The sequence below is a fragment of the Schistocerca serialis genome, chromosome 1 (assembly GCF_023864345.2).
Source record: "Schistocerca serialis cubense isolate TAMUIC-IGC-003099 chromosome 1, iqSchSeri2.2, whole genome shotgun sequence".
Taxonomy (NCBI): Eukaryota; Metazoa; Arthropoda; class Insecta; order Orthoptera; family Acrididae; genus Schistocerca; species Schistocerca serialis.
Window position 1 is genome coordinate 49,204,807 of NC_064638.1, and position 17,561 is coordinate 49,222,367.

Sequence of the window (17,561 nt, forward strand, 5' to 3'; positions counted from 1 at the left end):
TAGTAATTTATAGCGACGCAATTACTGTGTTAATTTGTCTATGTGAGGGAGCGAGGGATGCAGTAAAGAAGGAATAGTGCAACGGTAAGGAGATAGTCGTATCCCAAAAGAAAATCCTGTCGCATCCATAGAAACGATTCTCCATTTAGAAGGAAATGTCATAGAACACATAGTATTTCATAGTGCCGCAATTTCTGTGTTAATTCGTCAGTGTGAGGGAGCCAGGGATACAGTAAAGAAGGAATAGTGCATCGGAAAGGAGATACTTGTATACCAAACGAAAATCCTGTCGTTTCCATAGAAACGTTACTCGACTTAGAAGGAGAAGTCCCAGACCCCATAGTATTTCATAGCGACGCAATTACTGTGTCAATTTGCCAATGTGAGGGAGCGAGGGATGCAGCAAAGAAGGAATAGTGCAACGGCAAGGCGATAGTCGTATCCGAAAAGAAAATACTGTCGCTTCCATGGAAACGTTACGCGATTTAGAAGCAGATGTCATAGAACACATAGTATTTCATAGCGCCGCAATTTCCGTTGTAATTCGTCAGTGTGAGGGAGCCAGGGATGCAGTAAAAAAGGAATAGTGTATCGGAAAGGAGATACTCGTATCCCAAAATAAAATCCTGTCATTTCCATATAAACGTTACTCGATTCAGAAGGAGATGTCATAGAACCCATAGTATTTCATAGGGACGCAATTTCTGTGTTAATACGTCAACGTTACGTAGCGAGGTATGCAGTAAAGAAGGAATAGTGCATCGGAATGGAGATATTCGTATCCCAAAAGAAAATCCTGTCGTTTCCATAGAAACGTTACTCGATTTAGATATAGAAGTCACAGACCCCATAGTGTTTCATAGCGACGCAATTACTGTGTTAATTTGTCAATGTGAGGGAGCGAGGGATGCAGTAAAGAAGGTATAGTGCAACGGTAAGGAGATATTCGTATCCCAAAAGAAAATCCTGTCGCATCCATAGAAACGTTACTCCATTTAGAAGGAAATGTCATAGAACACATAGTATTTCATAGTGCCGCAATTTCTGTGTTAATTCGTCAGTGTGAGAGAGCCAGGGATGCAATAAAGAAGGAATAGTGCATCGGAAAGGAGATACTCGTATCCCAAAAGAAAATCCTGTCGATTCCATATAAACGTCACTCGATTAAGAAGGAGATGTCATAGAACCCATTGTATTTCATAGCATCGCAATTTTTGTGTTAATTCGTCAATGTGGCGGATCAAGGAATGCAGTAAAGATGGAATAGTGCATCGGGAAACGAGATACTCGTATCCCAAAGGAAAATCCTGTCGTTTCCATACAAACGTTACTCGATTTAGCAGTAGAAGTCTTAGAACTCATAGTATTTCATAGCGACGCAATTTCTGTGTTAATTCGTCATTGTGATGGAGCGAGGGATGCAGTAGAGATGGAATAGAGCATCGGAAAGGACATACTCGTATCCCAAAAGAAAATCCTGTCCTTTCCATAGCAACGTTACTTTAATTATATGGAGAAGTCATGGAAACCATAGTATTTCAAAGCGACGCAATATCTGTGTTAATTCGTTTATGTTAGGTAGCGAAGGATGCAGTAAAGAAGGAATCGTGCATCGGAAAGGAGATACTCGTATCCCAAAAGAAAATCCTGTCGTTTCCATAGAAACGTTACTCGATTTAGAAGGAGAAGTCATAGAACCCATGGAATCTCATAGCGACGCAACTTCTGTGTTAATTCGTTAATGTGAGGGAGCGAGTGATGCAGTAAAAAAGCAATAGTTCATCGGAAAGGAGATATTCGTATCCCAAAAGAAAATCCTGTCGTTTCCATAGAATCGTTACTCGATTTAGTAGCAGAAGTCACAGACCCCATAGTATTTCATAGCGACGCAATTACTGTGTTAATTTGTCAATGTGAGGGAGCGAGGGATGCAGTAAAGAAGGAATAGTGCAAGGGTAAGGAGATAGTCGTATCCCAAAGAAATTCCTGTCGCTTCCATAGAGACGTTGCTCGATTTAGAAGGAAATGTCGTAGAACTCATAGTATTTCATAGTGCCGCAATTTCTGTATTAATTCGTCAGTGTGAGGGAGCCAGGGATGCAATAAAGAAGGAATAGTGCATCGGAAAGGAGATACTCGTGTCCCAAAAGAAAATCCTGTCGTTTCCATAGAAACGTTACTCGATTTAGAAGGAGATGTCATAGAACCCATAGTATTTCATAGGGACGCAATTTCTTTGTTAATACGACAATGTTAGGTAGCGAGGGATGCAGTAAAGAAGGTATAGTGCATCGGAAAGGAGATAGGCGTATCCCAAAAGAAACATCCTGCCCTTTCCATAGACACGTTACCCGATTTCGAATCAGAAGTCATAGAACCATAGCATTTCATAGCGACGCAATATCTGTGTTAATTTGTCAAGGTGTGGGAGCGGGGGATGCAGTAAAGAAGGAATACTGCATCGGAAAGGAGATACTCGTCTCCCAAAAGAAAATTCTGTCGATTCCATATAAACGTTACTCGATTTAGAAGGAGATGTAATAGAACCCATTGTATTTCATAGCAACGCAATTTCTGTGTTAATTCATCAATGTGAGGGAGCGAGGGATGCAGTAGAGAAGGAATTGTGCATCGGAAAGAACATACTCGTATCCCAAAAGAAAATCCTGTTCCTTCCATAGCAACGTTACTCGATTTAGAAGAAGAAGTCATAGAACCCATAGTACTTCATAGCGACGCAATTTCTGTGTTAATTCGTCAATGTTAGGTAGCGAGGAATGCAGTAAAGAATGTATAGTGCATCGGAAAGGAGATATTCGTATCCCAAGAGAAAATCCTGTCGTTTCCGTAGAAACGTTACTCGATTAAGAAGGAGATGTCATAGAACTGATAGTACCCCATAGCGACTTAATCTCTGTGTTAACTCGACAATGTGAGGGAGCGATGGATGCAGTAAAGACGGAATAGTGCATCGGAAAGGAGATAGGCGTATCCCAATAGAAAAATCCTGTCCTTTCCAAAGACACGTTACTCGATTTCGAAGCAGATGTCATAGAACCCATAGCATTTCAAAGCGACGCTATATCTGTGTTAATTCGTCAAGGTGAGGGAGCGAGAGATGCAGTTGAGTAGGAATACTGCATCGGAAATGAAATACTCGTATCCCAAAATAAAATCCTATCGTTTCCATGGAAACGGTACTCGATTTAGAAAGAGAAGTTATTGAACCCATAGTATTTCATAGCGACGCAATTTCTGTGTTAATTCGTCAATGTGTGGAAGCGAGGGATGCAGTACAGAACTAATAGTGCATCGGAAAGAAGATACTCGTATCAAAAAAGAAAATCCTGTCGATTCCATATAAACGTTTTCCGATTTAGAAGGAGATGTCATAGAACCCATTGTATTTCATAGCAACGCAATTTCTGTGTAAATTCGTTAATGCGACGGAGCGAGGGATGCAATTAAGAAGGAATAGTGCATCGGGAAAGGAGATACTCGTATCACAAAAGAAAATCCTGTCGTTTCCATACAAACGTTACTCGATTTAGAAGTAGAAGTCAAAGAACCCATAGTATTTTATAGCGACGCAATTTCTCTGTTCATTCGTCAATGTGAGTGAGCGAGGGATGCAGTAGAGAAGGTTTAGTGCATGGGAAAGGAGATACTCGTATCCCAAAAGAAAATCCTGTCCTTTCCACAGAAATGTTACTCGTCTTAGAAGGAGTAGTCATAGAACCCATAGTATTTCATAACGACGCAATTTCTGTGTTAATTCGTCAATGTGAGGTAGCGAGGGATGCAGTAGAGAAGGAATAGTACATCGGAAAGGAGATACTCGTATCCAAAAAGAGAATCCTGTCCGTTCCATTGAAACGTTACTCGATTTAGAAGAAGAAGTCATAGAACCCATAGTACTTCATAGCGACGCAATTTCTGTGTTAATTCGTCAATGTTAGGTAGCGAGGAATGCAGTAAAGAATGTATAGTGCATCGGAAAGGAGATATTCGTATCCCAAAAGAAAATCCTGTCGTCTCCACAGAAACGTTACTCGATTAAGAAGGTGATGTCATAGAACTGATAGTACTCCATAGCGACGCAATTTCTGTGTTAATTCGGCAATGTGAGGGAGCGAGGGATGCAGTAAAGACGGAATAGTGCATCGGAAAGGAGATAGGCGTATCCCAAAAGAAAAATCGTGTCATTTCCATAGACACGTTACTCGATATAGAATGAAAAGTCATAGAACCCATAGTATTTCATAGCGACACAATTTCTGTGTTAATTCGTCAATAAGACGGGGCCAGGGAGGCAGTAAAGAGGGAATAGTGCATCGGGAAAGGAGATACTCGTATCCCAAAAGAAAATACTGTCATTTCCATAGAAACGGTACTGGACTTAGAAGTAGAAGTCATAGAACCCAAAGTATTTCATAGCGTCGCAATCTCTGTGTTAATTCGACAATGTTAGGTTGCGAGGGATGCAGTAGAGAAGAAATAGTGCATCAGAAAGGCGATATTCGTATCCAAAAGAAAATCCTTTCGTTTCCATAGAGACGTTACTCGACTTAGATGGAGAAGTCATACAACACATAGTATTCCATAGCGACGATATTTCTGTGTTAATTGGTCAACTTGAGGGAGCGAGGCATGCAGTAAAGAAGGAATAATGCTTCGGAAGGGAGACAGTCGTATCCCAAAAGAAAATCCTGTAGTTTCCATAGAAACGCTACTCGATTTAGAAGGAGGAGTCATAGAACCCATTTAATTTCATAGCGACGCAACTTCTGTGTTAATTCGTCAATGTGAGGAACGAGTGATGCAGTAAAGAAGGAATAGTGCATGGGAAAGGTGATATCCGTATCCAAAAGAAAATCCTTTCGTTTCCATAGAGACGCTACTCGACTTAGAAGGAGAAGTCATACAACACATAGAATTCCATAGCGACGAAATATCTGTGTTAATTCGTCAATTTGAGGGAGCGTGGGATGCAGTAAAGAAGGAATAATGCTTCGGAAGGGAGATAGTCGTATCCCAAAAGAAAATCCTGTAGTTTCCATAGAAACGTTACTCGATTTAGAAGGTGGAGTCATAGAACCCATGGAATTTCATAGCGACGCAATTTCTGTGACAATACGTCAATGTTAGGTTGCGAGGGATGCAGTAAAGAAGGTATAGTGCATCGGAAAGGAGATATTCGTATCCCAAAACAAAATCCTGTCGATTCCATAGAAACGTTACTCGATTAAGAAGGAGAAGACATAGAACTGATAGTACTCCTTAGCGACGCAATTTCTGTGATAATTCGACAATGTGAGGGTGCGAGGGATGCAGTAAAGACGGAATAGTTCTTCGGAAAGGAGATAGGCGTATCCCGAAAGAAAAATCCTGTCCTTTAAATAGACACGTTACTCGGTTTAGAATGAAAAGTCATAGAACGCATTGTATTTCATAGCGATACAATTTCTGTGTTAATTCGTCAATAAGAGGGAGCCAGGGATGCAGTATAGAGGGAATTGTGCATCGGGAAAGGAGATACTCGTATCCCAAAAGAAAATCCAGTCATTTCCACAGAAACGTTACTCGATTTAGAAGGTGAAGTCATAGAACCCATAGTATTTCATAGCGACTTAATTTCTGTGTTAGTTCGACAATGTGAGGGAGCGAGGGATGCAGTAAAGACGGAATAGTGCATCGGAAAGGAGATAGGCGTATCCCAAAAGAAAAATCCAGTCCTTTACATAGACACGTTACTAGATTTAGAAGGATAAGTCATAGAACCCATAGTATTTCATAGCGACGCAATATCTGTGTTAAATCGTCAATAAGAGGGAGCCAGGGATGCAGTAAAGAGGGAATGGTGCATCGGGAAACGAAATACTCGTAGCCCAAAAGAAAAGTCAGTCGTTTCCATAGAAAAGTTACTCGATTTAGAAGGAGAAGTCATAGAACCCATGGAATTTCATAGCGACGCAACTTCTGTGTTAATTCGTCAATGTGAGGGAGCGAGTGATGCAGTAAAAAAGGAATAGTGCATCGGAAATGAAATACTCGTACCCCAAAATAAAATCCTGTCGTTTCCATAGAAACGGTACTCGATTTAGAAGGAGAAGTCATAGAACCCATAGCATTTCATACCGACGCAATTTCTGTGTTAATTCGTCAATGTTAGGTAGCGAGGGAAGCAGCAAAGAAGGAATCGTGCATCGGAAAGGAGATACTCGTATCTCAAAAGAAAATCCTGTCGTTTACTTAGAAATGTTACTCGATTTAGAAGGAGATGTCATAGAACACAAAGTATTTCACAGGGACGCAATTTCTGTGATAATACGTCAATGTTAGGTTGCGAGGGATGCAGTAAAGAAGGTATAGTGCAGCGGAAAGGAGTTATTCGTATCCCAAAAGAAAATCCTGTCGTTTCCATAGAAACGTTACTCGATTAAGAAGGAGAAGTCATAGAACTGATAGTACTCCATAGCGACGCAATTTCTGTGTTAATTCGACAATGTGAGGAAGCGAGGGATGCAGTAAAGACGGAATAGTGCATCGGAAAGGAGATAGGCGTATCCCAAAAGAAAAATCCAGTCCTTTCCATAGACACGTTACTCGATTTAGAATGAAAAGTCATAGAACCCATAGTATTTCATAGCGACACAATTTCTGTGTTAATTCGTCAATAAGAGAGAGCCAGGGATCCAGTAAAGAAGGAATTGTGCATTGGGAAAGGAGATACTCGTATCCCAAAAGAAAATCCATTCATTTCCATAGACACGTTACTCGATTTAGAATGAAAAGTCACAGATCCCATTGTATTTCATAGCGACGCAATTTCTGTGTTAATTTGTCAATGTGATGGAGCTAGGGATGCAGTAAAGAAGGAGTAGAGCATCGGTTAGGAGATAGTCGTATCCCAAATGAAAAATCTGTGGCTTCCATAGAAACGTTTCTCGATTTAGAAGGAGAACTCATAGAACTCATGGTATTTCATAGCGACGCTATTTCTGTGTTAATTCGTCAATGTGAGGGAGCGAGGGATGCAGTAAAGAAGGAATAGTGTATCGGTAAGGAGATAGTCATATCCCAAAAGAAAATCCTGTCGCTTCCATACAAACGTTACTCGATTTAGAAGGAAATGTCTTAGAACACATAGTGTTCCATAGCGCCGCAATTTCTGTGTTAATTCGTCGGTGTGAGGGAGTCAGGTATGCAGTAAAGAAGGAATGGTGCATCGGAAAGAAGATACTCGTATCCCAAAAGAAAATCCTGTCGATTCCATATAAACGTTACCCGATTTAGAAGGAGATGTCATAGAACCCATTGTACTTCATAGCAACGCAATTTCTGTGTAAATTCGTCAATGTGACGGAGCGAGGAATGCAGCAAAGAAGGAATAGTGCTTCGGGAAAGGAGATACTCGTATTTCAAAAAAAATCCTGTCGTTTCCATACAAACGTCACTCGATTTAGGAGTAGAAGCCATAGAACCCATAGTATTTTATAGCGACGCAATTTCTCTGTTAATTCGTCAATGTGAGTGAGCGAGGGATGCAGTAGAGAAGGAATAGTGCATGGGAAAGGAGATACTCGTATCCCAAAAGAAAATCTTGTCCTTTCCATAGAAACGTTACTCGTTTTAGAAGGAGTAGTCATAGAACCCATAGTATTTCACAGGGACGCAATTTCTGTTTTAATTCGTCAATGTGAGGTAGCGAGGGATGCAGTAAAGAAGGTATAGTGCAGCGGAAAGAAGATATTCGTATCCCAAAAGAAAATCCTGTCGTTTCCATAGAAACGTTACTCGATTAAGAAGGAGAAATCATAGAACTGAAAGTACTCCATAGCGACGCAATTTCTGTGTTAATTCGACAATGTGAGGGAGCGAGGGATGCAGTAAAGACGGAATAGTGCATCGGAAAGGAGATAGGCGTATCCCATAAGAAAAATCCAGTCCTTTCCGTAGACACGGTACTCGATTTAGAATGAAAAGTCTTAGAACCCATAGAATTTCATAGCGACACAATTTCTGTGTTAATTCGTCATAAAGTTAGAGCCAGGGATCCAGTAAAAAGGAATAGCGCATTGGGAAAGGAGATACACGTATCCCAAAAGAAAATCCAGTCATTTCCATAGAAACGTTACTCGATTTAGAAGTAGAAGTCATAGAACCCATAGTATTTCATAGCGTCGCATTTCGGTGTTGATTCGACAATGTTAGGTAGCGAGGGATGCAGTAAAGAAGAAATAGTGCATCGGAAAGACGATATTCGTATCCAAAAGAAAATCCTTTCGTTTCCATAGAGACGTTACTCGACTTTGAAGGAGAAGTCATACAACACGTAGTATTCCATAGCGACGAAATATCTGTGTTAATTCGTCAATTTCAGGGAGCGAGGGATGCAGTAAAGAAGGAATAATGCTTCGGAAGGGAGATAGTCGTATCCCAAAAGAAAAGTCCTCTTCTTTAAATAGACATATTACTCGGTTTAGAATGAAAAGTCATGGAACCCATAGTATTTCATAGCGACACAATTTCTGTGTTAATTCGTCAATAAGAGGGAGCCAGGGATGCAGTAAAGAGAGAATAGTGCATCGGGGAAGGAGATACTCGTATCCCAAAAGATCATGTCCTTCCATAGACACGTTACTCGATTTCGAAGCAGAAGTCATAGAACCCATAGCATTTCATAGCGACGCTATACCTGTGCCAATTCGTGAAGGAGAGGGAGCGAGGGAAGCAGTCAAGAAGGAATAGTACATCGGAAAGGAGATACTCGTATCCTAAAAGAAAATCCTGTCGTTTACTTAGAAACGTTACTCGATTTAGAAGGATATGTCATAGAACCCATAGTATTTCACAGGGACGCAATTTCTGTGATAATACGTCAATGTTAGGTTGCGAGGGATGCAGTAAAGAATGTATAGTGCATCGGAAAGGAAATATTCGTATCCCAAAAGATAATCCTGTCGTTTCCATAGTAACGTTACACGATTAAGAAGGAGAAGTCAAAGAACTGATAGTACTCCATAGCGACGCAATTTCTGTGTCAATGTTAGGTAGCGAGGGATGCAGTAAAGAAGGTATCGTGCATCGGAAAGGAGATACTCGTATCCCAAAAGAAAATCCTGTTCTTTCCATAGACACGTTACTCGATTTAGAAGGAGAAATCATAGAACCCATAGTATTTTATAGCGACGCGATTACTGTGTTAAATCGTCAATGTGAGAGAGCGAGGGACGCTGTAAAGAAGGAATAGTGCATCGGGAGAGGAGCTACTCGAATCCCGAAAGAATATCCTGGCGTTTCCATACAAACGTTACTCGATTTAGAAGGAGATGTCATAGAACCCATAGTATTTCATAGCGACGCAATTTCTGTGTTATTTCTTCAATGTGAGAGAGCGAGGGATTCAGTAGAGAGGGAATAGTGCATCGGAAAGGAAATACTCGTATTCCAAAAGGAACTCCTGTCGTCTCCATCGAAACATTACTCGATTTAGAAGGGGAAGTCATGGAACCCATAGTATTTCATAGCGACGCAATTTCTGTGTTATTCCGTCAATGTGAGGGTGCGAGGGATGCAGTAAAGAAGGAATACTGCATCGGAAAGGAGATACTCGTATCCCAAAAGAAAAATCTGTTGTTTCCATAGAAACGTTACTCGATTTTAAAAGGGGAAGTCATAGAACCGGTAGTATTTCATAGCGACGCACTATCTGTACTAATACGTCAAAGTGATGGAGCGAGGGATGCAGTAAACAAGGAATAGTGCATCGGAAAGTAGATACTCGTAACCCAAAGGAAAATCCTGTCGTTTCCATGGAAACGTTACTCGATTTAGAAGGAGAAGTCATAGAACCCTTACTTTTTCATAGCGACGCAAATTCTGTGTTAACTCGTCAATGTGAGGGAGCGAGGGATGCAGTAAAGACGGAGTAGCGCATCGGAAAGGAGTTAGTCGTATCCCGAAAGGAAATCCTGTCGTCTCCATAGAAACGTTACTCGATTTAGAAGGAGAAGTCATAGAACCCTTAGTATTTCATAGCGACGCAATTTCCGTGTTAATTCGTCAATGTGATGGAGAGAGGGATGCAGTAAAGAAGGAACAGTGCATCGGAAAGGAGATTGTCGTATCCCAAAAGAAAATCCTATCCTTTCCATAGACACGTTACTCGATTTAGAAGGAGAAGTCATAGAACCCATAGTATATCATAGCGACCCAATTTCTGTGTTAATTCGTCGATGTGAGGGAGCGTGGAATGTTGTAAAGAAGGGATAATGCATCGGGAAGGGAGATACTCGTATCGCAAAAGAAAATCATGTCGTTACCATAGAAACTTTTAATCGATTTAGAAGGTGAAGTCATAGTAATCATAGCATATCATAGCGACGCAATTTCTGTATTAATTCGTCAATGTGAGGGAGCGAGGGTTGCAGTAAAGAAGGATTAGTGCATCAGAAAGGAGATACTCGTGTCCCAAAAGAAAATCCTGTCGCTTCCATAGAAACGTTACTCGATTTAGAAGGAGATGTCATTGAACACGTAGTATTACATAGCACCGCAATTTCTGTGTTAATTCGTCAGTGTGAGGGAGCCAGAGATGCAGTAAAGAAGGAATAGTTCATCGGAGAGGAGATACTAGTACCCCAAAAGGAAATCCTGTCGTTTCCATAGAAACCGTTCTCGATTTAGAAGGAGATGTCATAGAACCCATAGTGTTTCATAGCGACCAATTTCTGAGTTAGTTCGTCAATGTGAGGTAGCGAGGGATGCAGTAAAGACGGAGTAGTGCATCGGAAAGGAGTTAGTCGTATCCCAAAAAAAATGCTGAAGGTTCCATAGAAAAACTAATCGATTTAGAAGTAGGAGTCATAGAACTCATAGTATTTCATAGGGACGCTAATTCTGTTTTAATACGTCAATGTTAGGTAGCGAGGGATGCACTAAAGAAGGAATAGTGCATCGAAAAGGAGATATTCGTATCCGTAAAGAAAATCCTGTCATTTCCATAGAAACGTTACTCGATTTAGAACGATATGTTATAGAACAAATGATATTTCATAGGGACGCCCTTTCTGTGTTAATTCGTCAATGTGAGGGAGCGAGGGATGCAGTAAAGAAGGAATCGTGCATCGGAAAGGAGATACTCGTATCCCAAAAGAAAATCCTGTCGTTTCCATAGAAATGTTACTCTATTTAGAAGGAGCTGTCATAGAACCCATAGTATTTCATAGGGACGCTATATCTGTGTCAATACGTCAATGTTAGGTAGCGAGCGATGCAATAAAGTAGGAATAGTGCATCGGAAATTAGATATTCGTATCCCAAAAGAAAATCCTGTCGTCTCCATAGAAACGTACCTCGATTAAGATGGAGAAGTCATAGAACCGATAGTATTCCATAGCGACGCAATTTCTGTGTTATTTCGACAATGTGAGGGAGCGAGGGATGCTGTAAAGAAGGAAAAATGCATCGGAAAGGAGATAGTCGTATCCCAAAAGAAAATCCTGTAGTATACTTAGAATCGTAACTCGATATAGAAGGAGAATCATAGAACTCATAGATTTTCATAGCGACGGTATTTCTGTGTTAATTCCTCAATGTGAGGGAGCGAGGGATGCAGTAAAGACGGAATAGTGCATCGGAAAGGAGATAGGCGTATGCCAATAGAAAATCCCGTTTTTTCCATAGACAAGTTACTCAATTTAGAAGGAGATGTCATAGAACCCATAGCATTTGCTAGCGACGCAATTACTGTGTCAATTCGTCAATTAGAGGGAGCGTGGGATGCAGTAAAGACGGAATTGTGCATCGGGAAAGGAGATACTCGTATCCCAAAAAAAAAAAAAACCTGTCGCCTCCATAGAAACGTTACTCGATTAAGAAGGAGAGGTCATAGACCCCATAGTATTTCATCGCGACGCAATTTCTGTGTTAATTAGACAATGTGAGGGTGCGAGGGATGCAGTAAAGAAGATATAGAGCATCGGAAAGAAGATACTCGTTTCTCAAAAGAAAAACCTATCCTTTCCATAGAAACGTTACACGATTTAGAAGGAGACGCCATAGAAACAATAGTATTTTATAGCGATGCAATTTCTGTGTTAATTCGTCAATGTGAGGGTGCGAGGGATGCAGTAAAGAAGGAATACTGCAAATGAAATTAGATACTCGTATCCCAAATGAGAAGCCTTTCGTTTCCATAGAAACGTTACTCGATTTTAAAAGAGGAAGTCATAGAACCGATAGTATTTCATAGCGACGCACTTTCTGTATTAATTCGTCAAAGTGATGGAGCAAGGGGTGCAGTAGAGAAGGCATAGTGCATCGGAATGGAGCTACTTGTATCTCAATAGAAAATCCTTTTGTTTCCATAGACACGTTACTCGATTTAGAACGAGTATTCATTGAACCCATAGTGTTTCATAGCGATCTATTTCAGTGTTAATTCGTCAATGTGAGAGAGCGAGGTATGCAATAAAGAAGGAATAGAGCATCGGAAAGGAGATACTCGTATCCCAAAAGAAAATCCTGTCGTTTCCATAGAAACGTTCCTCGATTTAGAAGTAGAAGTCATAGAACCCATAGTATTTCATAGCGACGCAATTTCTGTGTTAATTAGACAATGTGAGGGAGCGAGGGATGCAGTAAAGAAGGAATAGTGCATCGGAAAGGAGATAGTCGTATCACAAAAGAAAATCCTGTCGTTTCCATTGAAACGTTACTCGATTTAGAATGAGATGTTGTAGACCCCATAGTATTTCTTAGCGACGCTATTTTTGTGTTAATTCGTCAGTGTGAGGGAGCGAGAGATGGAGTAAAGAAGGATTAGTGCATCGGAAAGGACATAGTCGTATCTCAAAAGAAAATCCTTTCGTTTACATAGAAACGTTACTCGATTTAGAAGGAGATGTGATTGTATCCATAGTATTTCATAGCGACGCAATTTCTGTTTTAATTCGTCAATGTGAGGGAGCGAGGAATGTAGTAAGAAGGAATTGTGCATCAGGAAAGGAGATACTCGTATCCCAAAAGAAATTCCGGTCGTTTCCATAGTAACGTTACACGATTTAGAAGGAGAAGTAATAAATCCCACAGTACTTCATAGAGACGCAATCTCTTTGTTAATTCGTCAATGTGACGGAGCGAGGGATGCCGTAAAGACCTAATAGTGCATCGGAAAGGAGATAGTCGTATCCCAAAAGAAAATCCAGTCGTTTCCATAGAAACGTTACCCGATTTAGAAGGAGATGTCATAGAACCCATAGTATTTGCAGTAACGCAATATCTGTGTTAATTCGTCAATGTGAGGAACCGAGGGATGTAGAAATGAAGGAATAGTGCATCGGAAAGAAGATACTCGTTTCTCAAACGAAAAACCTATCGTTTCCATAGAAACGTTACACGATTTAGAAAGAGAAGTCTTAAAACACACAGTATTTCTTAGCGACGCAATTTCCCTGTTAATTCGTCAGTGTGAGGGAGCGAGGGATGCAGTAGTGAAGGATAAGTGCATTGGAAAAAAGATACTCGTATCCCAAAAGAAAATCCTGTCCTTTCAATAGAAACGTTACTCGATTTAGAAGGAGAAGTCTTAGAACCCATGGAGTTCCATAGCGATCAATTTCAGTGTTAATACGTCGATGTGAGGGAGCGAGGGATGCAGCAAAGGAGGAATAGTGCATCGGAAAGAAGATACTCGTTTCCCAAAAGATAATCCTGTAGTTTCCATAGAAACGTTACTCGATTTAGAAGGAGATGTGATTGAACCCGTAGTATTTCATTGCGACGCAATTTCTGTGTTAATTCGACAGTGTGAGGGAGCGAGGTATGCAGTAAGGAAGGAATGGTGCATCGGAAAGGAGATACTCGTATCCCAAAAGAAAATCCTGTCTTTTTCATAGAAACGTTACCTGATTTAGAAGGAGAAGTCACAGAACCAATAGTATTTCATAGCGACGGAATTTCTGTGTTAATTCGTCAATGTGTGGGAGCGAGGATTGCAGTAAAGATGGAATGGTGCATCGGAAACTAGATAGAAGTTTCCCAAAAGAAATTCCTGTCGTTTACATATAAATTTTACTCGAGTTAAAAAGAAATGTCATAGAACACATAGTATTACATAGCAACGCAATTTCTGTATTAATTCGTCATTGTGAGGGAGCGAGGGATGCAGTAAAAAAGGAATAATGCATCGGAAAGGAGATGGTCGTATCCCAATAGAAAATCCTGTCGTTTCCATAGAAACGTTTCTCAATTTAAAAAGGGGGAGTCATTGATCTGACAGTATTTCAGAGCGACGCACTTTCTGTGTTAATTCGTCAATGTGAGGGAGCCTTGGATGCAGTAAAGATGGAATAGTCCATCGGAAAGAAGATACTCGTTTCTCAAAAGAAAATCATATCGTTTCCATTGAAACGTTACACGATTTAGAATGAGAAGCCAAAGAAACCATAGTATTTTATCGCGCCGCAATTTCTGTGTTAATTCGTTAATGTGATTGAGCGAGGGATGCAGTAAAGAAGGAATAGTGCATCGGAAAGGAGATACTCGTACACCAAAAGAAAATCCTGTCGTTTCCATAGAAACGTAACTAGATTTAGAAGGAGAAGTCATAGAACCCATAGTATAACATAGAGACGGAATCTCTGTAATTATTTGTCAATGTGAGGGAGCGAGGGAGGCAGTAAAGAAGGAATAGTGCAAGGGAAAGGAGATACTGGTATACCAAAAGAAAATCTGCCGTTAACATAGAAATGTTACTCTATTTAGAAGGAGAAGTCATAGAACACATAATATTTCATAGCCACGCAATTTTTGTGTTAATTCGTCAATGTGAGGGAGTGAGGGATGCAGAAAGGAAGGAATAATGCATCGGAAAGGAGATACTCGTATCCCAAATGAAAATCCTGTCGTTTTCATAGAAACGTTACTCGATTTAGGAGAAGTCATGGAACCCATGGTATTTCATAGCGGCGCAATTACTGTGTTAACTCGCCAATGTGAGGGAGCGAGGGATGCAGTAAAGAAGGAATAGTGCATCGGAAATTACATACCCGTATACCAAAAGAAAATCCTGTCGTTTCCATAGAAACGTTACCCGATTTAGAAGGAGCAGTCATAGAACCCATAGGATATCATAGCGACGCAATATCTGTGTTAATACCTCAATGTGAGGGAGCGAGGGATGCAGTAAAGAAGGAATAGTGAGTCGGAAAGGAGATACTCGTATGCCAAAAGAAAATACTGTCGTTTCCATGGAAACGTTACTCGATTTAGAAGGAGAAGTCACAGTACCAATAGTATATCATAGCGACGCAATGTCTGTGTTATTTCGTCAATGTGAGGGAGCGAGGCATGCAGTAAAGAAGGAATAGTACATCGGAAAGGAGGTACTCGTATCACAAATGAAAATCCTGTCGTTTCAATAGAAACGTTACTCGATTTAGAAGGAGAAGTCATAGAACCCATAGTATTTCATGGCGACGCAATTTCTGTGTTAATTCGTCAAAGTGTGGGAGCGAGGGATGCAGTTAAGAAGGAATAGTGCATCGAAAAAGGAGATACTCGTATACCAAAAGAATATCCTCTCGTTTCCATAGAAACGTTACTCGATTTAGAAGGAGAAGTCATAGAACACATAGTATTTCATAGCGACGCAATTTCTGTGTTCATTCGTCAATGTGAGGGAGCGAGGGAAGCAGTAAAGAAGACATAGTGCATCGGAAAGGAGATACTCGTATCCCAAAAGAAAATCCTGTCTCTTCCATAGAGACGTTACTCTATTTAGAAGGAGGAGTCATAGAACCCATAGTATTTCATAGCGACGCAATCTCTGTGCTTATTCGTCAATGTGAGGGAGCGAGGGATGCAGTAAAGAAGGAATAGTGCATCGGAAAAGAGATACTCGTATACCAAAAGAAAATCCTGTCGTTTCCATTGAAACGTAACTAGATTTAGAAGGAGAAGTCATAGAACCCATAGTATATCATAGAGACGGAATCTGTGTGCTTATTCGTCAATGTGAGGGAGAGAGGGAGGCAGTAAAGATGGAATAGTGCATCGGAAAGGAGATACTGGTATACCAAATAAAAATCTGCCGTAAACATTGAAACGTTACTCTATTTAGAAGGAGAAGTCATAGAACCCATAGTATTTCATAGCCACGCAATATCTGTGTTAATTCGTCACTGTGTAGGAGCAAGGGATGCAGTAGAGAAGGAGTAGTGCATCGGAAAGGTGATACTCGTATCCCAAAAGAAAAGCCTGTCGGTTCCAAAGAAACGTTACTCGATTTAGAAGGAGAAGTCATTGAACCCATAGTATTTCATAGCAACGCAATTTCTGTGTTAATTCGTCAATGTGAGGGAGCGAGGGATGCAGTAATGAAATAATAGTGCATCGGAAAGGAGATACTCGTTTCCCAAAGAAAATCCTGTCGTTTCCATAGAAACGTAACTAGATTCAGAAGGAGAAGTCATAGAACCCTTGTACTTCGTAGTGACGCAATCTCTTTGCTTAGTCGTAAATGTGAGGGAGTAAGGGAAGCAGTAAAGAAGGAATAGTGCATCGGAAAGGAGATATTGGATTCCCAAAAGAAAATCTGTCGTTTCCATAGAAACGTTATTCGATTTAGAAGGAGATGGCATAGAATCCACAGTATTTCATAGCCACGCAATTTCTGTGCTTATTCGTCAATGTGAGGGAACGAGGGATGCAGTAAAGAAGGAATAGTGCATCGGAAAGGAGATACTCGTATACCAAAAGAAAATCCTGTCGTTTCCATTGAAACGTAACTAGATTTAGAAGGAGAAGTCATAGAACCCATAGTATATCATAGAGACGGAATCTGTGTGCTTATTCGTCAATGTGAGGGAGCGAGGGAGGCAGTAAAGATGGAATAGTGCATCGGAAAGGAGATACTGGTATACCAAAAGAAAATCTGCCGTAAACATTGAAACGTTACTCTATTTAGAAGGAGAAGTCATAGAACCCACAGTATTTCATAGCCACGCAATATCTGTGTTAATTCGTCAATGTGAGGGAGCAAGGGATGCAGTAAAGAAGGAGTAGTGCATCGGAAAGGTGATACTCGTATACCAAAAGAAAAGCCTGTCGGTTCCAAAGAAACGTTACTCGATTTAGAAGGAGAAGTCATAGAACCAATAGTATTTAATAGCGACGCAATTTATGTGATAATTTGTCAATGTGAGGGAGGGAGGGACGAAGTAAAAGCGGAATAGTGCATCGGAAAGGAGATCCTCGTATGCGAAAAGAAATTTCTGTCGTTTCCATAGAAACGTTACTCGATTTAGAAGGAGAAGCCATTGAACCCATACTATTTCATAGCAACGCAATTTCTGTGTTAATTCGTCAATGTGAGGGCGGGAGGGATGCAGTAATGAAAGAATAGTGCATCGGAAAGGAGATACTCGTTTCCCAAAGAAAATCCTGTCGTTTCCATAGAAACGTAACTAGATTCAGAAGGAGAAGTCATAGAACCCTTGTACTTCGTAGCGACGCAATCTCTTTGCTTAGTCGTCAATGTGAGGGAGTAAAGGAAG